Here is a 24,189-nt window from a genome sequence, read left to right on the forward strand (position 1 = left end):
TGGGCCCTAAGTGTTCCGGCCACCTATCTGACTCGCCTCTTCCTCCAACACCCCTCTCCCATCATCCACCTCCTTTAACATTTTCCTTTTGCTTCTGTTGTTCCTCCCACCCCCCTATCCTGCTACCATCATTACCATCTTTTTCTCCCTATAAATTGCTTTTTATTCTCTTTGATAAGGATCACTGCAAGGCTATCTTTTTTACGGGGTCTTTCTGTTGTTTCAGAGGAGCTATGATCTATCTTGACTACTTGTTGCTCTTCGAATTATTGATGAAAGCAGGTAATTACTCTCTCTTGTGTTTTGCTTACTTAAGAACTCCTTATCTACCTATGAGATTGTAAACTCCTGGGTGACTGACTACCCAAACTGCACTACACTGAAAATACCAAAAACACAAAGAAGGCTGTTCTCTCCTTTACTTAATTAAATGTACAGTCTGATGCAAAGAGTTGCTCAATAAATATTTGCAGAACTGAGTCAATTAAATCAAAGAAGTGTGTCTCTGATAGGCGTTACAACACTTCACAATTTGGACTTTAATTGAGTGTAACTTCATGATCATACCTACCTTATGACCTTTTCAGTATTCATTTACAAGATGCTTTAGCACCTATGATAAATTTTTATTTGTATTATATGGTGCTGAAGGTTGGAACTACAATGACTACTGCCTGGAATTTAATGTCAACTGGGAATTGAAGCAGTTAAAGATGCTTATACAATTTGCTTTAATGAATGCAGAAATGCAGTATTACAAAGAAAAAGTAACTAAAAGGTTAGTTGACCAAGCAGTGTGAAATTGAGATAAGTAACCACCTCCTAATTAGAAATTGAGAAAGACTGCATTTCTAGGGTTTGGCTAATGCGACCCATATGTTCTCTTTTTTCTTTTGCTTTTTTGCCTCCCTGGAAGCATGTGGGAAATGAGAAACCAGCCTGGTCTTCAATGGTTTGCTTTGTGCTTCTTTATTATGGTTAGTCACAGCAGCTGAGCAATGAATGTGTCACTTTAAGAAGAAAATCTTCTTAACCTTGAAGGGATGAATCAGGTGTGAAATGCTCTATTTGATACATTCAGAGGGATCCTTTTGTAGATTAATGCTTTAAAATTGAAAAAATGTTTTATATACTGAAGTCTGACTCAGACCCTCGTTCAAAACCATCTACAAACATCACCTCTTGTTCCTTAGGAGAAACAAAATTATTTACCATGATTTTCTAAAATAAAAATAGATAACGTTCAAAATAAATCAGTATAATGAGGTGTTCTTTAATTGATCCTCCTCATAAGGGCTACTGGAGGCATTATTGTTTCTAGCAACAAGCATTTGTTAGTGTATATAATTTTGTTACTGAATATATTCCTATGTGTTTGAATGAGAAATCCTATCACACATGGCTACTCTGCAGCAATTTTTATTATGATAATAGATAGGAGGTTAGGATAATTATAAGTATCAGCTGGTTAGGAAGGAGTAAATTTTTAAAATGCAAAAATCAGCAGTAACACTAAGCTTGCTTTGAGCCTCTGCCCTCTCAAGCCCTATCTCTAAGGGAGATAAAATAATAAAAATACTTGGCTAAACTGCTGGCAAAACTCTTATTGTTTGTACCACTCTTGGAAAAGACTCTTGGGACTAGCAGTGGAATCCTTGCCATTGATTGGCTGGTTAAATAGGGGACTATTGGCTTCAGACAGGCTAGATTGATTATACAGCAGCAGCAGGAGCTGAGACTCAGAGCTGAGCGAGCGTCAGGGTGAAAAGGAAAGAGAGAGAGAGAAAAAAAAAAAAAGAAGGAGAGAGAGAGAGGAACGCAAGGTGGGGAGGAAGCCAGTGCACGTTCCATAGCATCACTATGTGACTGCTTGTGCCGGATAATCTTGCTCTGTAGCTCCCTCAGTGAACAACTTACTGAGGTGCCTTTCTTTTCACATGTCAGCTCTGAGCTCCAGCAAGAAATAACAGACTTCACCTTGGAATAGCTCATCTTACTCCTGCATCATTAAAGCAGATTTTGAGAAGAAAACAAAAATCAAGTCCCCTTTCCAGTTCCACTTTCTTTCAGCATTGAACAGGAACGGTTTCACACTCCAGGTAAGGAAATTCAATTTTTATCTCTGTATTTCTTTTTAATTATTCACAGCAAAATATATCATAGCTTTGCATGTTTTTAAAACTGAGTTTGCAGTGATGCATTAAAGGAAATTCTATACACAAGTATGTTGATTTAGAAAGATGGAATTGAATACTGTGTTTATATTAATATATTTGCTTTTAAAAAAAATCTCCAGGTACAGATTGTTTTCAAAAATAAGATCACTACATTATAAGTTTCTGTAGCAGATACTCCACATAAAGAAGAAAAATAAGCCAAGTTTATATTACAAAGTACATTTTTTTGTGACAAGCTTACAATATGTTTATAAATATTGTTTTTAGCTATTAAGCAACTTTGGTAAATAATAGCATATCAAGAAAGGACAATTAATATTATCTATCAATTATTATATTTTCTGCAGACATAGATACTATCATGCTTTTCAGGGATTGCTAGTGTTTTTTTTTTTTTTTCTAAATCTGTCTTTTGATTGCAGTTTTAACTCTTCAATACAAACACAATATTTCTTAAATGATGTGACATTAGAGTGCCCTCTTATTGTGGCTATTGATGGTCAGCATTTGTGCTTAAGAAAGTATTGAGCTAAGGCAAAGAAACATGGTTCTGGAGATGTTTAGCTATTTTAGAGTTCATTACTTACCTGCAGTAGCATCAATTAATGTTTTGCATGACAGTGATGCTATGTGCGGGTTAAGCATCTGTGAATATATGGGAACTTCGCACATATTATATCCTCTGCTGGGAAGAATAGTTTTTTAAACGATATCTGAGGAGATTGATGGGTTGGACTAGAAATAATGAGCTGGGGCAATGCAGTCCTGATGTATTTGATTGACCTTAGTTTTATAGGTCACAGATATCAACTGCTAAGGAGAAAACATTGTGACAGAAAGGACTTATTTAATGCTTACTGGAACTCAAATGGTTTGTGACATTTTATGTCAATTTATTTGCTTTTGGATTAATTAAGAGATATTTTACCCTGAGAATTGCTCTGACTGTCCTTTTGAGTGAAGTTTCTTGAGTCACTCCTCTTATCAAAGAACAAACTGCTTTCTGTGATAAGTCAGCAAAACTTTTTAATATGTTGTTCAATGTTTCAAGCAAGAACATGATTGCCAACCTTAGTGGTAGCCAATATGTCTGAATTTAGAATTAATACATACTCTAAATAGTTGCTTTTGTGTGTTTTATTCACCCTTATTTATATTTTAATTAAAAATGTATATTTGAAAAACACTATTTTTTCATGACGTTCGTTTTGTTTTCTAAATGCAAGATGATATTTAGATGCTTCCTAATAATGCAAGTATTATTACAGCTACCTTGGTATTCTATTGATATAATCATATCAGAAGTGAATAACTGAATTGTTGGTATACATTTTGGAAAGTACAGTTGGTCTTAAGAAATAGAGATATGTATAAGAGAATAGTGATGTTTTTGTTTTTAAATTAAGTCATTTGTTTAAAAAAAGTATGTGTGTGTGTGTATATATGTGTGTGTGTATATATATATGTGTGTGTGTATATATATATTTTTAAGTATTATATTTGGGCAACAAATGCCAAACCATTAACTGAGAGTGGTGACTGGCACTGTAAACCATATATTTATGTATATTGTTGCAGTATAATGCCAAATTCCCACACAGATTTTGTTTTAAATCTATTATAACCTTGTTTAGTTCTTTTGCTTATAATGGTAAGATTGCTTTTAATTGTAATTCAAAATTATATTTTAATAATTCCATTTTATTTATGCAAATAATCTGACATTCAGGGATGTAACTTTGTTTTAATTAATTCTTCTCATTTTTAAGTTTAATGTACAAAATTACTTTAAATATTATAATTTTTGTTGCAACAACCTTAAGTATCCAAGTTGTTTTATACAGTTCAGTTTCCTCCTGGTACTTACTTATGGGCCATATTGACTTATATGCAATTTAAAAAATAAAAATAAAAACGTAATTCTAATTGCATTGTGTATGTTTTTATGAGACCATTAAATTTCTAGCATAAGTAGATGTAACATCAATGCTAAATTTTTTTTTCTGTGAATAGGCATATTCTTCTTTCAAAAATACTTTTAAAGTAATTTCTTAGCACTGTGTGCTTCTTGCACTAGGACATTCTTCTTAGCTTATACTCAATATTACTTTGATTCCCTTTTTTGTTTTCTTACAAATTCTGTAATTTCTCCTGGTAAGAAATTTGATTTCCCCTATTATTAACAGGAAATGGTCAATGATTGGAAAAAAGAAAGTGTTTTTAAAAAACATTTCACACTTTCCAACTGTGTAATGAATATGTCTCCTGAGTTCCAGATCAGTGCTTCTCCGCAAACATAATTGAGGGAGACAAGTGTGCTAGGAGTCACATATGTAAGCATCACCCTCAGTCTGAAATCTAACAGCTTACTTCGCCAGTTCATTTTAGGGTTTCACACTGTTGTTTGCATTGTTGAGAGAGCTCTAGTTGACCTTTTATTCAACTGTCCATTCGCTTCCATAGCATCAGATATCTTTCCTGATTACTCATTTTAGCCATTGTTAAACAAGAATTGAGAAAGTACAACCTCTTCTGTTTTTATAGATATCTGAGCCATTAGGGGGCTCTTTCTTCCTGTGTTATACTCATCAAACCACTGAAAGAGGTTATAGAGCTTTCTTGAAGTGTTTTCCCTGTTTTTATAACGTGAATACTTTTAAAAGTAGCTTTATTCTTATCCCCACACAAAGAAACATTTAAGATCAATAAAAAGTCTTTATTTTCACAGGAAAATGACATATATCCTATGCTTTTCAAACTTACTGTCTTTAAAATATTCTTGTATATAAACAATGGCTTGAAATATTAATATGACCTATTTTAGGCAAATGTAAAGATAATACGTTACACAAACAGTATCATAAGAAATATAAAAATAAGGACAAACCTGAGGGAAGAAACATTCTTTACATGATCTCCACATCTCTAGGGACAGCACAGAAACTCAATGACTCTGTGGCTTCCATGCAGTTTGGTTTCAGGAGAAGAGATCAGCAGGCAGCTAAAAAGAGAATATTACCTTTTTTTTTCTTTTCTTTTACAAAAATAGGCATGGAAGTATTGAAGATAAAAGAATGTTTTACTATCCACACAGGCATAGAAAATGCATTTTTAAATTCCAGAAGATACTGTATGCTGGCATTATATAAAGTTGTCATTATATACACAGAGGTTCATGGGAGGGCTTATTATGGGAAGAAAAGATATTTCCCTTATCACTTTTGAAAGCTATGTATATTGAATTGCACTGTAGACTTTCTTAGTAAGTGGAAACACATTCATCCCATCTCTACAGCAGCTGGAGGTCTTCTTTTACTGCTGGACTTGTTTGGGTGTGATGCAGCATTTAATAATGAGTCTATAAGCAGGCAACTTACCTAGTCAGTCTAAGCTTTTTTTAAATGATGCTAACTCATGGAAAGAGAAAGAAGTGACATACACAATGTGAGTGACATTTCTTTTGAGAAGTGAGAGAAAAGGAGGAATCCTAAGCAATGAATCATGGAATTCAATCATTTATTGAATAGCTCCTTGACTTATCAGTGTAGAAAAGCAGTTGCTCAAATAAAATGGAAATGTGAAAATGGTAAAGATATCTCCTTTACTGGTGTTTTCAGAGTAAATACATAGGGTTTTTTTTTTCTCTGTTTGAAAACTTACATACCCTGAAAATTGTGAATTTTGAATGCAACTAGCATATACAATACACAAAGTTCTGTGGAAATCATTCCACATCTACTGGTGTATGATGTAATGCTGTTCTTTTTCACAAAATTAGATTTTGATAATATTAACTATTAAGCAATGTGACTTGAGTGAGAATTCCGATGCTATGTTTTTGATGCAAACCATAAATAAAAATGTGTTAAGGACTATAATGTCTTCTAAAAAGAGATTATCTTTTATATTAAAGTAGCACAGAAATGGAGATGAGTTAAAATTGAAAATAAGACAAATAAGTGAAAATGCAACAACTGTATAGAAACTTTTGTATGTTGCAAAATTTGGACAAGAACCAAGAGACAATCATAACAATGATAGGGATATATTCATGTTCTCTATTTAATGATAAAGATGTAGAGGTATCATAGTCATGCAATATTTCTATGTCTCACAGAGTATGAGGAAAATTCTCTCTAGAGATGTGGGAAGTAGAAAAATGAGTAACTGAAATGGGTAATTTTTAATGTAATAGGTTGATATCAGGCTTTATAAGGAAACAAGAGGACTCATATCTATTGGGTTTAATCTAATGGATTTAGATGATGTTAATAATTAGAAAGTATATGTCAGTTTCTATTTGCTCTCTTGTTGCTATGATCAATGAACTGAATTGTTTTCTCTACGAAGTTACTCCTTGGCCTATTTGTCTTTGTGAAACTATGTGTGCATATGATTGGATGAGAATATGTGTGTATATCTGGGTATAGTTGTTTTTATAAAGTCTGAGTAACATAGAAATAGAATCACCTGTACTGTGTACCATGATTTGTGTACTGTAACTTTCATTTATTTTCTCAAAGTATCCTCTCTATATTCAATCCTTCCCCCAGCTCCAACACACACACACACACACACACACACACACACACACACACACACACGGGGCGGGGGAGAGAGAGAGAGAAAGAGAGAGAGAGAGAGAGAGAGAGAGAAAGAGAGAGAGAGAGAGAGAGAGGCACTGCTATTATATCTGGTTATTTTACATTTAAATTTGCTTAGATATGACTTCAGATAGGTCCATAGGATGCCTCTTCTGTTGCATTATTTCCTGTTCATTAGGACTCTGTCTTGAGTCAGGTACCTTCATCCTTGAGCCAGCCCTGCTGTTTACTAAACTGCAGTCACTCTAACTTGTGAATGAGAGGATTTTGGCCCAAGTTACTGAGAATAGAGGAAGATAATGAATCAGATTAGAACATGATTTTATTAATCATAATATGAATAAGGTGTAAAAGAGAGTGAGTGTTTTTACCTGTCTACCAGATATACTAATATCACTCATAGGTTAAAAGTTATCCATTCTCACCTATCCTTGGCAGAAATAAAATGAGAGTAGATCCAGTAGTGAGGCATTATGTATAGCTAACATTGTTTTATGGCAGGCAAAGCAAATGGGTTTCAAACATCTATGGCACACAATTTATTTTTTTTAATAAACAGACTTTATTTTCAAATCAATTTCAGCTTTACAAAAAATGATGGAAAAGAAGAGGGTTCCTATGTACCTGTCATCCTTCCATCTCTGCCAGTTTTCCTTATGATTAACATCTTGCATTAGTGTGGTATATTTGTTACAATGGAAGAACCATTATTGATTCACCGTTATTAACTTAACTTCATAGTTTATATTAGAGTTGACTCTCTGTAATATATATTACATAAATTTTGACAAACGTATAATGAGATATATCCACGTTTATAGTATCAGACAGAACAGTTTCACTGCCGTTCAATTCTCCTGTGCACCACCTAGTCATGCCTTCCTCAATTCCTTCTCCATAACACCTGACAAGCACTGATCTTTTAATATATCTATAGTTTTGTCTCTTAGAATGTCATGTAGTTGGAATATGGTGCGTAGGTTTTGCTGATTTGCTTTTCTTTATCAACATGCATTTAAAGTTCTTCGATATCTTTTTATGGTTTGAGGGCTCATTTCTTTTCATTGCTGAATATTGTTCTCTATTGTATAGATGAGCCACAGTTTCTTTATTCATTCATCCGCTGAAGGTCCTCTTGGTTGCTACCAACTTTTGACAATCATAAATAAAGCTGCTATAAGCATTAATCTTCAGTCTTTTGTATATATGTAAGTTTTCAGCTCATTTGGGTAAATACCAATGAGCATGATTTCTAGATCATATAGTAAGAGTTTTTTTGTTGTTGTTGTTTTGAGATTGAGTCTTGCTCTGTCGCCCAGACTGGAGTACAGTGGTGCAATCTTGGCTCACTGCAACCTCCACCTCCCAGGTTCAAGCAATTCTTCTCCCTCAGCCTCCCAAGGAGCTGGGATTATACCATGCCCAGCTAATTTTTTTTTTTTTATGCTTTAAGTTCTAGGGTACATGTACACAACATGCAGGTTTGTTACATATGTATACATGTGCCATGTTGGTATGCTGCAACCATTAACTCATCATTTACACTAGTTATATCTCCTAATGCCATCCCTCACCCCTCCCCCCTCCCCACAATAGAACCCAGTGTGTGATGTTCCCCTTCCTGTGTCCAGGTGATCTCACTGTTCAATTCCCACCTATGAGTGAGAACATGCGTGCGTGTTTGGTTTTCTGTTCTTGCGATAGTTTGCTGAGAATGATGGTTTCCAGCTGCATCCATGTCCCTACAAAGGACACGAACTCATCCTTTTTTATGGCTGCATAGTATTCCATGGTGCATATGTGCCACATTTTCTTAATCCAGTCTGTCACTGATGGATATTTGGGTTGATTCCAAATCTTTGTTATTGTGAATAGTGCTACAATATACATAAATGTGCCCGGTCTTTATAGCAGCATGATTTATAATCCTTTGGGTATATATCCAGTAATGGGATGGCTGTATTTTCAGTAGAGATGGGGTTTCCACATGTTGGCCAGGCTGGTCTCGAACTCTTGACCTCGTGATCCACCCGCCTTGGCCTATCAAAGTGCTGGGATCACAGGTATGAGACACCGCGCCTGGCTGAGTATGTTTATTTGAAGTAATAATTCAAAATATTGGCTCGGAGTACAGGCTATATAAATGATTTTGAAAATGTTTTAATGTCTCTGACTTTCTTTTCCCCTCCATTCCCCTTTTCTTTTCATTTAAAATGGAGGGCAATGTAGTTGGTTAAAGTCTCATGTTCTAATATTATAGGAAGGTGGGTATGTACACGACTTGTAGCCATCCCACTTAACTGCTCTGCAGCTGTTTTCCTGCCTACTCATTGAAAGCAGCATGCAGTTATAGTATAATAGGTGGGTTAATGTGTATAAGCCCCTTCAAAATAGAAAGTGTTAGAGATGAATATGGGTGCATTATGCAGTGAATATGATTAGATATCCCTTAGAAACAAAATGTAAAGTACTTGGTGAGAGAAAGCTCTTTAAGGAAGAAAATCCAAATTTGAGATTTGCTTATGCCCCCCTTTGGTGCATTTATTTGAATTTAAAAGATGTTAATATTGGAGGAAAGGATTGCACTAGCTTGCTCACAAACTAATTACATTTTGGAAGGACTCTTGAAACAATACACAGACAAATGAGTGTACGAAGCATAAATAAGACCACCAGTTTCTCAAGATGTTTAGTGGTCCTCAAAGGAATAGATAGGAATGGTATTTAAAATGCTATAATTTTCTGTCAGTTGCCATCTCTGTCTCTGCATGTGGATATGTATGTTAGCATATTTTTTTCTAGTGAATTAATGTATATTCTGAAATGCCCACTCTTGACATTCATTTAATAATTTATGTTTGCTTTTAATATTCTTTTTCATAAAGTTTAGTTGTTGGCTGGCAGAGGTACTTAGACTATCATTTCTACCACCTAGTTATTGAGTGCTTCTGTCATAAATCAATATATTTAACTCCTTGACTTGAACTCAAAAACTAACCAATGTATTTATTGTCAAAAACATTACTCAATAAAGTTTTCCTTCAATCTAAATGAGAACAGAACATTTTCACCCATAGCAGCAACATTATCACTGAGAATGCTAAAGATTTTCCAGAAGGAATTTTTGAAGCCCAATTATAAAATTCCTTTGATAGAGGGAAAAAGAGAGTAGGTCATTGGGTTTCAAATCCAGGTCCTTCTATCTCTCAAGCTCATTTTCTTTAACACTGTGTTAAATTGCCACATTCATTCCAGAACCTTAGAGAAGGCTTTTAACATTTGTCAGCCTGTGTTTGTCGTCTTTATAATAATGGCATATACCTTAGAGGGCTAATCTACAGGTTCAATGAGGTTCTAGAGGTAAAAAGCTTAGAAGAGTGACTGACAAAAATCACAGACATATGAACAACAGCAGGACTCATATTTACACTCAGTGCTTCTAAATTCACAGTTCTTGAAAATGTGATCTAAACTATCTTCTTCCTAACCTTCATTCAACCATCCAAGAAATATTTACTGAACACATCCTAGATATGACATTTTATTCTTAATTATTCAAGTGGCTGCAAAGATAAATAAAAACAGATTAGGCGGCCAGGCGCGGTGGCTCAAGCCTGTAATCCCAGCACTTTGAGAGGCCGAGGCGGGCGGATCACGAGGTCAGGAAATCGAGAGCATCCTGGCTAACACGGTGAAACCCCGTCTCTACTAAAAAATACAAAAAACTAGCTGGGCGAGGTGGCGGGCGCCTGTGGTCCCAGCTACTCGGGAGGCTGAGGCAGGAGAATGGCGCGAACCCGGAAGGCGGAGCTTGCAGTGAGCTGAGATCGGGCCACTGTCTCAAAAAACAAACAAACAAACAAACAAAAACAAAAACAGATTAGGCATTCTCCATCTAGTAAACAAGGAAGAAAACTGTCCCAGTCATTAAACTGTTGTCTTTTGTGTTTAAATGTGCCACTCTCTTCTACGATGCTGGACTGGGACTGAGGCTCTTAAAAGAACATTTCTCCTTTTCCAGCTTGCTACTCATTAGGATCTGCCAAGAGAGTACTATATAGAGTTGCAAAGCAGGATGGAAAAAAAAAACACCTTCCCCTTTCTTTTCTGTTTGCTTCCCTTGTCAGCCTTACCTCATAATGCGCTTCACCTCCACAACAGTGGGTAATTCCAGAAGCAGTTGCTTCTGGTTTCCAGCTGTTGCTAGTATTCCTAAAACTAGCCTCACTGTACCACCTTATTGGTTACAGCACCAGCAGGCACTGCTTATTCCATTGCTCCATGGGGCTCCTTCTCCATCTTTTAGGTTCTCATATTCTCAAAAAGTAGCTGTCATTGGGAAAACAAAATATTTCAAAGTCGTTTGTTAAAAAAAAAAAAAAGGTGAAAAATGTACTTCAACATGGAGAGTGTAAATTGAAAGTTTATGTCACTTTCTAAAAAGTATTTATTTGAATCTAAAACATCATAGAAACAGAACCAAGGAAGTCTCTTTTGTTCTCCCAGCCCTAGGGATGGTGGCTGCTTCCAACATTTAAAATATGTGCTACCTCGCTGTTTCCTTCTTTATTTTCAGTCTTTCAAGATATGTATTAAATATTCTGTTGAAATAACTGCTGTGCTTTCTGTTTGCCTGACTCATTCCTGACTGAATAAAGAGTTCATGCTTGAAGTGAATAAAGGAGAGTGGATAACAGAAAATGGGTGGGTTACCAACATTGGGTCCAGGGACTTGCTTTGATCATGGCATTTGGCCTTGAATACAGTATTGAACAATTTGCTAATGGTAATTGGAGTACTAGTAATCTATAGTATGCAATCGCTTTTCCAATTTCTCAGATAGCCAGCTAGGTTTATTTGTGGTATGGGTCTTCTAAAGCAAAGCTCATGTAACCAAGTGGTAACTGCCTTTCACTCTTCGTTCATAATGGTGATTACAAGACTATAAGATGAAATCATCATTTTAATTGCATTTGATGGCTTACAGATAAAAAAAAAATAAGCAAACAAGCCAAAAAAAATCACACACGTAAGCTCCTGGCTTTAAATCAAGAGAATCAGGCCAGGCGTGGTGGCTCACGCCTATTAATCCAAGCACTTTGGAAGACGGAGGCAGTCGGATCACGAAGTCAGGAGATCGAGACCATCCTGGCCAACATGGTGAAACCCCATCTCTACTAAAAATACAAAAAAAAAAAAAAAAATTAGCTGGGCATAGTGGCATGAACCTGTACTCCCAGCTACTTGGGAGGCTGAGGCAGGAGAATCGCATGAACCTGGAATGTGGAGGTTGCAGTGAGCTGAGATTGTGCCACCGCACTCCAGTCTGGCGACAGAGCGAGACTCCATCTCAAAAAAAAAAAAAAAAAAAAAAATCAAGAGAATCAGAAAACTTTTAAGGCATCTGCGTGGGTTTGGGTTACACTGAGAAATTTGAAACACCTGAGTCTCTTGCCAGCAACAGAAGCCTCCTTCCTCTGCTTCCTCTGAGTATTGTAGCCTAGCCTTCTATTACTTGATGATCTGGAGTAAATCACCTGAGGTACTTGCCCTGCAAAGGTAGCCCATTTTCTTCCAGATTTAGTCATGCCCTTAGTTTCTCCTGACCTTACTAATTAGAGTCAGTGCTCAGCCTTTCCTAGAATATATATAAAATCTGGCCCAGGAGGAATTAGCTGGCACTTCAAAATATTTGCAAGATTTTGTTAATTGATGTCAGCAAAAATCAAGGAATTGTGTGAGGTACTAGATTTTAAGAGAATTAGATAAAAGATGACAAAATATAATACGGGACTGGGCCACATTCTTCAGTGTGGGTGTACCTACCAGAGATCTATATTTAATAGGGTTGCTTGCATACCTGAAAATAGCACTAAAGCCTTAGTTGGTTAGTTGAGCGAAAAGTGTGTTCAACAATGACCTACATTCTAGAAGGTTAAAATGCTGGAACTTTTTTTTTTTTTTTTTTTTTTTTTAATCATAACATAGAGGGAAGAATGCAAAGGCTCAGGAAGACAGGAATTTTGGAGCAGATTGATTATTTGCAGGCTCACTCCCCACTCTCTTTCACTTCTCTCCAACCTAGAGGTGTCAGAATATTCCACTCACAAAGGCAATAACAAATAAGTAAAGGTGAGAGTGTCAGAATATTTCAAGCACCAATGTAAACATTTTGTAGTGCCCTCCACAGCAGTCAAGGTGTGATGGTGGGAGATGCCACCATTGATATGGGCTTCCTGATATCAATGAAGATGGAGAGATTCCAGAAGAATAGAAGCCAAGGAGCAATGCTTAATTTACCACCACTGCTAAGATTTTGCACTTACCAGATAAGCAGCAGGAACTAAGCAGTAATCAGGATTTTACTTGCAAGGATCTTTGCTGTTAGCCAATTAATTATACTCTTTCTACTAAAATTTTACTGAGTATATACAACAACAACAACAACAACTTTCGGTCTATTGTCAGAAACCTGACTTGAGTTCCCATAATGAAAAATCATGCTCCCTTAACCAGTTCTCAAAACAAGGCCAGTTCACGTATATCTGGAACAACTTAATTAACTGGGATGGTGGATTCCCTTGAGTAAAGAAGAGCTATTCTGCATCGGGGATACATTGTAAATTTCCTCCAAATCCTTCTTCAAAGGAACCTATGGTGACTCACTAGGGTGACCATACATGAAGGGGAAAAAATATATCAATTTTTAAAATACACTCACTAGCTTTGAATGGTACTAATTTCTGGTGACCCAAAATATACCGTGATCTCCCAAAGTGAGTGATTATGGTGGTCATGTGATATATAAAGTTTTGCCCTACATTTAAATCATAACGAACTCAGTTATTTTGTTAAACTACATCATAATTCTTTCCTTACTTCCTGAAACTATACTTAATATAAGAATAATTGGCTAATGGCAATGTCTTTCCATTAGATCTCTGACCCTTACAGTGAGAATATTATGGGATAAAGAACCAAATGGAAGCCTCACAAAATTTTCTTCCCTCTAAAATGGCAAAAGTAATACAGCATTTATTTATTTATTTTTATTTATTTATTTATTTATTTTGAGGCGGAGTCTCGCTCTCTTGCCCAGGCTGGAGTGCAGTGGCCGGATCTCAGCTCACTGCAAGCTCCGCCTCCTGGGTTCACGCCATTCTCCTGCCTCAGCCTCCCGAGTAGCTGGGACTACAGGCGCCCGCCACCTCGCCCGGCTAGTTTTTTGTATTTTTATTTTTTAGTAGAGACGGGGTTTCACTGTGTTAGCCAGGATGGTCTCGATCTCTTGACCTCATGATCCGCCCGTCTCGGCCTCCCAAAGTGCTGGGATTATAGGCTTGAGCCACCGCGCCCGGCCAATACAGCATTTAATTACTGCTAAAAATGTTTATAAATGCAAGATGTTATGCAAAAGGGAAGAGACAATAAAGAAGAATTTAACTTCGCCTTGTTCATTGCTAAATATGAAAAGCGATTCCAGAGCACTTGATATTTGAGTTGTATTTAAAATGATGAGTTGGGGAGGCGGAGGCTGGCAGATCACCTGAGGTCAGGAGTTTAAGACCAGCCTGGCCAACATGGTGAAACCCCATCTCTACTAAAAATACAAAAAATTAGCTTGGCATGGTGGCATGTGCCTGTAGTCCCAGCTACTCGGGAACCTGAGGCAGGAGACTTGCTTGAACTTGGGAGGTGGAGGTTGCAGTGAGCAGAGATTGTACCAATACACTCCAGCCTGGGTGACAGAGTGAAACTCCATCTAAAATAAATAAAAAAAAAAATAAGTAAATGGTGATAATTATGCAAGAAATAATTGTGGGAAGAGGGGGGACATTAAGAATGATTATGGAGGGCTGCGAAAATTGCATGTTGTTCACCATGGCTTAAATGTAAGGTTGTTATGAGGAAGCAGGAGGTATGGACCCTGGAGATATAGGTGAACCGATTGTGGAAGTATATAATTATTACTATGCTAAGGAAAATGCATGTTGTGAGTAGTAAGTCTTTAATAGTTTTTAAATCATGGGGTAACATGATCTACTTTGATCAAAAGATAGAAGTAGGGTACTTAAACATTAATAGTCATAGATTAAACTTGCCATGGGTTCCTTCTGTAACCAGAGGTTACTGTGGCAAATATATCACACATAGGCTTCTCTACTAGTTTATTTATTTTCAAATGTTAGCCTCAAGATCAGAGCCCCATTTTGTTTTGGCTAATAATATGAGTTTAAGGAGCTCTTTTGTGACTACTATGGTACTACAGGTAATGTAAATAAATGAGTTACCTAAGCAATAGAGCTCTCTAACATACCAGTTAGTAATTTGTGCATACTAAGTACACTTTAGATTTGTCACAACCAGTTGTTTTGATTTGAGCCTGTGAATGGGTACTTGAACTGCAGCAGCAAAAGATTTTAAAACTCATAAACACTAATTTAAAAAAAATATATTGACGTTTAAGTAGTTTCCTTCCTAAATTTTATTTATTTAAAAAAAACACAAAAAACAAGTTGAACTTATTGTCAACAATTTAATTGGGGAAGATTAAGAAGTCATTCTATTCCTGGCTATGCAAAAGTATAAAAGTGTATTCCTATTCTGTTAAGCTTAAAACTGTGCTTCAAAATGCTGATCACACAAGAAACAATTGTTTGTCTACATTTTAACTTGTAAATTTCAGACTTTTGCTATTGTGTTTAGATGATAGTTTCATTTATGAGCTCTCACATATGTCAACATTTCTGTTGACACCAATATACTTTTTCTCACTCTGCCCCATCCTCTATTTTTCAAGCAAAGTAATTGAAAGATAAAAATATATTATTTGTTGCAGAGACATTTATGCTTTTTTTGCTGTCATGTTATAACTCCTAGAGTAATGATTAACTCAGTGTGAGTCAGATCTTACTGATAATTTTGGAGTTAATTTTTTCATGTATTATGGAAAAAGATGATCTAGGTTAGTTAGTTTACCATGCTAAAAAAAAAACCCTACCTTCTAAAAGTATGATCTATATGCCAGTAGAATTGACATTAACTAGGAGCTAGTTAAAAGTGATAGAAATACACCAGCATTAACTGAATCAGTATATACATTTTAACTAGAATTGACATTAACTAGGAGCTTGTTAAAAATGATAGAAATACACCAGCATTAACTGAATCAGTATATACATTTTAACATTATCCTCAGGTAGTTCATAGCCATACTTATTCTATGATTTAAACCTAATTGTTTTATCCATATTAAATATTATGCCTATGCCTTTCCATATTGTTTTAATTTTAAATTAAGAAAATTACTCAATAATGTTTTGTTCCACGACACTGTTTTAAATCTACAAATAAAAGAATAAAAGCACAATTTTTGTTTTTTTTTTTTGGGGGGGAGGGGCTGGTCAAATACTACTGTTAGGGGAACAAAATAATTACAAGACAGTAATTACAGTATTTTTAATAATGATTATAAACTGTATTAGAATATAAAGTTCTAGTTAATTCTATTTAACATCATAATACTAAATGCAGATGAAACACATTTTTATCATATATAGTATTCAGATCAATTAATTTTTGGCAACCATGCCTTTATATATATCATATTATTAAAATGTTTACTAACCCCATTCCACATTTTGCTTAGTAACATAGGTACATGAGATTGCCTTGAAATGTTTTCTCAAATATTCTCATATTCTGAGAAGATTCTTTAGGCATTATTGAACAATAATATCCTGTATTCCTTTGTGTGTAGGACTAAACTCATATTTCTCCTTGTCCCCAAGCAACTTTAAAACTCTTGATACTAATTTCTATTTCTATTTTCAAGAGTTTATTACATATATTAACTATTTTAAGTGAAAAACCAATTCCCACTAAATTATCTTACCCTTTGGATTTGTGAATGTACAAAGTAGGTCACCTATTTTCTTTTCTATTATAGATCTCTGGTTTTTGTGAGACTATGTCTATGAATTTTATAATTAAACTTTTTGAAATTTTTATTGTAATACCTTTGAATATTGCTGTAAAATTTATTGCATACACTTCTTGTTCATAAGAGCCTATTTGACTTGGAACTTGTGAGGCAGCTCTTAGCATAATACCATAGAATTGTTATTTTCAAACACAAAATGCAGGATGTTATTTGGTTAGAACTTTTGGAATTCTTTTAGATACTGAAATAAATTAATAATGAAGACATTATGAGGCTGAAAAAGATCAGTTTCATACATAATGTTCAATCATGAACTTGGAATTATTTCAGCTAAGAAAACCATTTTTTATTGCATTTAGTTTTTTTAATCTTTTGAATAGACTTTATTTTTTAGAATTTACTCTTAGTGCTGTACATGCTATGGGTTTTGACAAATATATAATGACATGTATTCACTATTATAGTATCATACAGAATAGTTGAGCTGCCCTAAAAAATATCTTCTAGGCTTGACCTATTCATTTCTCCTTCCACCCTTACCCCTGGCAACTACTGATCTTTTTCTGACTACATAGTTTTGTCTTTTCCAGCATTTCTTATAATTGGAATCATATAATATCTAGCCTTGTCAGATTGGTTTCTTTCACTTAGTAAGATAAATTTAAGGTTGCTCCATGTCTTTTTGGTTTGATAGCTCATTTCTTTACAGCATGGAAAAATATTCCATTGTCCTCATGCACCACAACTTATTTTTCCACACATCTATTGAAGGATATCTTGCTTCCTTACAAGGTTTGACAATTATGAATAATACTGCTATAAACATCCATGTGCAGTTTTTTGTGTGGATGTAAATTTTCAACTTATTTGGGTAAGTGCCAAAGAACATGGCTCTAGATTGTAAGGTAAGATTTGCTTAGTTTTGTAAAAAACTGGCCAACTGTCTTCCAACGGGGCTATGCAATTTATGTCCCCCCCAGCAAAACATGTAAGTTTCTGTTGCTTCATATCCTTGTCAGCATTCAATATTGTCAAAGTTCTGAATTTTGGCTATTCTAACACATGTATAACAGTATCTCATTGTTTTAATTTGCATTTCTATAATGATATATGATATGGAGCATTGTTTTATATTACTTTCTATCTATCTTCTTTGTTGAGACATCTGTTCAGGTCTTTTGTGGATTTTTTTTCAGTTTGTTAATTTTCTTACTGCTGACTTTTAGGATGTATTGTGTATGTTGGATAATAGTCCTTTTTGAAATATGTCTTTTGAAAATATTCTCTTGCAGTCTGTGCCTTGTCTTCTCATTCTCATAATATTACGTGTAACTTAAGAATTTACTCTTTAATTCATTCACCTACTTAACAAACATTTGTTATGTACCTATGACAACAATAAAGCATAATTTCCAATTCACCCCACACTTAGTCAAGTAGAAGAGAGACTTAAACCAGCTCTAAATAGAAGGGTTGTCATGAAGGTCAAGCTATTTCTAACTAGGAGAAGCTGATAATACTACTTGGTAGAAGCAGCTGATATCAGCTGAGATTTCTCCACTCTGAATTTCTCTGCTCTTGAATTACCTTTGAGTCTTAATGGATTTGTGAATGTATATGTGTGTGTGTGTGTGTGTGTGTGTGTGTGTGTGTGTGTGTGTGTGTGTTGGGGGCCAGGGCAGGAGTTAACGTCATTAGATGATTTCTGACATACTTTTTCAATTCTTAAATATTATATGCTACTTTATCACAGTTTTATTTGGCTTGAAATTTTCATCGACATGTGTTAAGTCATTAAAAGTGTAATATAATTATGACTAACAAACTAGGTATCTGGAATTTGGGTTCTAAAAATACAACACCCTCCATGACTGTTTAAAAGTCATGAAAGTCCATAGAAAGATACAATATTCTAGGATAAGTCCCTTTAAAAATTATCCCTGTCAAAGAAGAAATTCAGAAATCTGTGACAGCACGGAAGCCTGATGGCAGAGAGTATGCTGATTCAGTTCTTGAATTTTCTATGACGACTTCTCACCTGCACTTAGCAGCTGTTTATTGCTTGGTTCACTGGAGCATATGATGCTGAACCAAACCATGGGTCAATAAAGTCATTTGCAATGATCTACCCTGTGAGTGAAAGAGGTGATGAATCAACCAAAACTCCTTTAGGCAACAGACCTACCAAGGAAATTTCACACTTTAGGTAGTAACATATAATCAAATGAATCAGCAGCCTGCACATCTCCCTAATTAATTTTACTACCTTTGGAGAAGACATGCAACAAACTTTTAAATGCTTTTCTTGTTTAATAGGGATGTTAGTGGGTAGACATCAAACTATGTAGAAAGCCTTTCAACCTTGACCTGTAGACACTTAGACAGTGGTTTCTTGATTTTTATATGATCAGGTTTGAATTCAATATTAGCTTTAATATTCTTTCCATTTCTGTATATTTTTCTATTAGTTTAAAATGAAAACAATGATTGTAATTATTATAAAAATGGCGTTACTAATTTTTATATCAATCAAATTATAATAACAGCTGTTCTTTTTGAGAGCATACTAAGTGCCACGAGCCATGTGCTTTACATGTATTTAATTGCTGAAAATTTAGTACTTCTGGAACTGTTTAAAACAAGTGCTACATTATAGGCCATATTATTTTAAATAGATGTATGATATAATAACCACTTGCTATGCTTATGTTCGAATTGTAAGAATGACACTCATTATTGATTTACACCAGTTAAAATTGCAGTCCAGACAATGTGACCCCATACTAACTGCTTATATGAGTCATTTGATTTAATCCTTGTATTATTCCTGAGGAGGGAGTGTCATCACACTATTTGATAGGAGATGAACTGATTTTTACCAAGTAAGTTTCTTAGTTTGGGTGAAGAAATATATAATAAGAATTTTATAGTTTTTCTCCTTGAAAATCTACCTGTCATGAAAATCTTAATTTTTTTCTTAAATTTACATTGGCAAATATTTTTGTGCTAAAAAACAACAGTGAGTCACTTTGAGGCCAATCAGAAGGAAGAAATGTTTGAGCCCTTTGTAGGAATTAATCTAGTCTGCCCATTTGCAATGGTTTTGGCTTTATATAGAGATTCATCAACTCAACAAGTATTTGTTCAGTGCCTACAGGTGACAATTGGGGTTTCCTTTTTCTCTATCAGAGTTGACTTTATTTGAAATCAACCCACTTTCCAAAATTTCAAGCAATGAGAAACCCAAAGCCTTCTCCATGTGCTCTGTGAATCCCTGGAAAAGCATCAGCTCATATAAAATCCCTTTCAGTTTATTGAAAAATCTTGCTGGCCCTCAAGTCTTTTGCTTCTGAATTGCGTGATTGTCAACCTAAACTTTACCTCTTTATGAGAACTATGTAACTCCTTCCCATATTTCCACAAACAAAATAAAAATGTGCCAGCATTCTCATCTGTCACTCTGTGTGGACAATAGGTTTGAATCCAGACTTGAGACTGAAGGGATGAATGCATCATGTGAACACCACAAACTAAACATCAGGTAACTCCTGTCTATATTTTCAGCTACCAAACCACCAGAGATTTTACTCTGGCCCTTTCATTGCATGCAGTACCTGGGTTCATGCCAGTTCAGAGGACTCTCTTATCCCTTACTTTCTCTGTAATTTCTATATTTCATTCACTTTCCTAAGTTATTTAAATAAATGCCAAGTTCTTCTCACTTGGTAGTCTGGAGATACTAATCTTTTTTATACTCCTCCTCTCAAACTCCAGGATAACACTCAAAGGCTTTCTACAAGCCAAAATGTCTTCTCTATACGGAGATACACTTTCCTTAGGAGGCACTTCTGAGTGTGTGCATTTGTGTGTTATTATTATTTTTACCTCTTTGCCCTATTCTGTGTTGTAAATGCCCAAGTGTCAAATTATGACAATATAGAAAATGTGAAGTCTTCCAAGGAGTGGTCACCCTTCCTTTGTATTGAACACCTCAAGTTAATAGAAATGGAATCAAACAAGTTTGATTGTGATAGATTATTTATATCAAGTTGAACTCTTTGTCTTTGTAATTTCTATTCCTTGGTCATAGAAATTTCTCTAGGTCCATGCATCAAATGTCTGTTTCCAAATATGATTTTCTCATTTGTTTGAACCATCTTTATGTGAACCTTCAAAATCCTAATTACTTGCCTTTAAACTTTTTCCCTCTATGGTGCTATTAAAATACCAAGGCCAGAAGAGAAAACAATGATCCATATTTAGTTTTATCCGTGAAGGATAAGTGATGTAGGATTTCCCTATTTTGAAGTGTAACACTTCAAAGGAAGACATATACTGATTTCTTGTAACTACAAAGCAATTTATTGACAATGAAAATCCCTGATTGTTTCTCATGTATGTGTTACTAATCTATATCTCTTCCTCTATGATTTTTTAATTTTTAATTTTTACTTGTTTTTTCCACTATTTTCATCTGACCACCATGTTTTCATGTAACCATATTGATATAAATTTGCATTCATGTTTTCTTTACTTTGTTTTCTCCAATCTCTCTAGGCAATTATTGGTTGAACTAGCATTGTTTTGTATTTCTTCACTCCTGAACTCTGTACTATTTTGATATTCCTTATAAAAGTGTCTTATTATATATGTGAAGCAGAAAATATTAACACATTTCTCAAAAAGTTGAAAATTAACTCTTTTTATTTTTTGCCTGTTACTATCAGACATATGAACATACATACATAGTAAGTTCCTGAAATAGTCTATTTAGTCTTTTGTATATTATAATTTGAGACTTTCAAAGAACATACTTATCCTCTAAAGCTTCAAAGAAATATGGTTATTTTCTCTTAAGAATAGGTTGTCCCATCCCCAAAGTACATTATGTATGTCAACCCCACTTTAAATTATGAGATAATTTCTCCTGATATTCCCAAACAAGAATAATAAGAAAATGTTACCAATTACTTGAAATCATCATAGTTAGGAGAACAAAATCTCTGGCTATTTTAGAGGAAGAAACAAACATAATTTATATGAATCCTTCATTCATAGATAAATTCTTCAAAAACCACTTACTTAACACCTTCTTAATTTTAAGCTAAAAAATTAGTCACCAAAGGGCTGGATGGAAGGGAGTGGGCAAATAATCCACTAATGCTTTGAAAGGGGCCAACATTTAATGGGAAAAAAGGGTCTGTAAATATCTGGTGTCCTGAGTGCTGAGTGATGACTTATATGTTAGGGTTGTGTAAAGCAAGAGCCTGCTGCTCGAGCACACAGGAGTGAGCATCTGAAGAGAAGAGAACGGGCCCACTTGGGAAAGGTGTCTGATGTAATAGTCTTCAATGAAAAGAGTGAGTATTTGGCCGGGGATGAGTATCTAGAATTGAGCATCTCAAAGTGATTGACCCATATCTTTGACCCCTTTGCAAAGTGATTGACTCTGCGCATCTTGCAGAAGCTATATTGCAACGGTCCCTTTAACACATTTGCCTCCTAACCAGAGAATGTCTTTTTAAATGGAAGGCCTTTTAGATCTGCTGAGCACTTTGATGGGTGGCTGCACATATTTGAGCCTGTAGCCTGTCAGGACAGCATGAGGCAGGTTTAATTGCTCTTGAAACACTTTTCTGATTCCTCCACGGAAAGTGAGAAAATCAGACTTTTTCTTCAGCTATGCAATATTCTATAAGTGATATGTAGAACAATTGACAGTGGGAAAAGCATTTAGAAAATCACAAAGAATGAGGGACTTATTGCAATGTGGGGTGATAATGTAAAGGAAACCAAAGAGATATGGTGACTCTATTTTTTAGCTTTAAAAATTGAATGAATGCTAGTACTCTGTAAAAGATTTACAAAGAAGGGAGGAACCATTTGAAAAGCAGTGAAGATAATGGATTTTGTCTAGAGAATTTCAGAATTTGAGACATGTGGGGGAATGTAATTGTGACTGCAAAAGACCCGTTAGAATTTTTAAGAAGAACAAAGTAAAATAGGATGAGAAAGAATATTAGAAAAGCAGAGGTACATTTAAAATCATCAGGGCCTGAAGTAAAAATAAATAATAAATAAATAAATAAAAAGGTGGGGGTGATTTGAAGGTCTGCCTCAGTTGTTTAATGCTTTGGAACAAATCAGTCCACAATCTGAGTGCTCAAAACAGTTAACTATCATTCCATTGTATCTTTTTTTTTTTTTTTTTTTTTTTTTTTTTTTTTAGGAGCAACTACTTTGTGATGTGTGTATTCATCTTTTTTTAAAAAATTTATTTATTATTATTATACTTTAAGTTCTAGGGTACATGTGCATAACGTGCAGGTTTGTTACATATGTATACTTGTGCCATGTTGCTGTGCTGCACCCATCAACTTGTCAGCACCCATCAACTCGTCATTTACATCAGGTATAACTCCCAATGCAATCCCTCCCCCCTCCCCCCTCCCCATGATAGGCCCCGGTGTGTGATGTTCCCCTTCCCGAGTCCAAGTGGTCTCATTGTTCAGTTCCCACCTATGAGTGAGAACATGCGGTGTTTGGTTTTCTGTTCTTGTGATAGTTTGCTAAGAATGATGGTTTCCAGCTGCATCCATGTCCCTACAAAGGACACAAACTCATCCTTTTTTATGGCTGCATAGTATTCCATGGTGTATATGTGCCACATTTTCTTAATCCAATCTGTCACTGATGGACATTTGGGTTGATTCCAGGTCTTTGCTATTGTGAATAGTGCCGCAATAAACATACGTGTGCATGTGTCTTTATAGCAGCATAATTTATAATCCTTTGGGTATATACCCAGTAATGGGATGACTGGTTCATATGGTACATCTAGTTCTAGATCCTTGAGGAATCGCCATACTGTTTTCCATAATGGTTGAACTAGTTTACAATGCCACCAACAGTGTAAAAGTGTTCCTATTTCTCCACATCCTCTCCAGTACCTGTTGTTTCCTGGCTTTTTAATGATCGCCATTCTAACTGGTGTGAGATGGTGTCTCATTGTGGTTTTGATTTGCATTTCTCTGATGGCCAGTGATGATGAGCATTTTTTCATGTGTCTGTTGGCTGTATGAATGTCTTCTTTTGAGAACTGTCTGTTCATATCCTTTGCCCACTTTTTGATGGGGTTGTTTGTTTTTTTCTTGTAAATTTGTTTGAGTTCTTTGTAGGTTCTGGATATTAGCCCTTTGTCAGATGAGTAGATTGCAAAACTTTTCTCCCATTCTGTAGGTTGCCTGTTCACTCTGATGTTAGTTTCTTTTGCTGTGCAGAAGCTCTTTAGTTTAATGAGATCCCATTTGTCAATTTTGGCTTTTGCTGCCATTGCTTTTGGTGTTTTAGACATGAAATCTTTGCCCATGCCTATGTCCTGAATGGTACTACCTAGGTTTTCCTCTAGGGTTTTTATGGTATTAGGTCTAACATTTAAGTCTCTAATCCATCTTGAATTAATTTT

General features: G+C 35.2%; 1 protein-coding gene across 7 annotated transcripts in view; it reads left to right on the forward strand.

Annotated features, from left to right (window-relative positions):
* Positions 1-1,652: 1,652 nt before the first annotated feature.
* The window catches only part of CDH18 (cadherin 18), a 1,131,397-nt gene continuing 1,108,860 nt past the window's right edge, over positions 1,653-24,189 (forward strand). For all 7 annotated transcript variants that reach the window (XM_050795521.1, XM_050795518.1, XM_050795525.1 and 4 more), the window contains exon 1: positions 1,653-2,099. The gene's annotated coding sequence lies outside the window, so the exon portion shown is untranslated. The remainder of the gene's footprint in view (positions 2,100-24,189) is intronic.

The sequence above is a fragment of the Macaca thibetana genome, chromosome 6 (assembly GCF_024542745.1).
Source record: "Macaca thibetana thibetana isolate TM-01 chromosome 6, ASM2454274v1, whole genome shotgun sequence".
Taxonomy (NCBI): Eukaryota; Metazoa; Chordata; class Mammalia; order Primates; family Cercopithecidae; genus Macaca; species Macaca thibetana.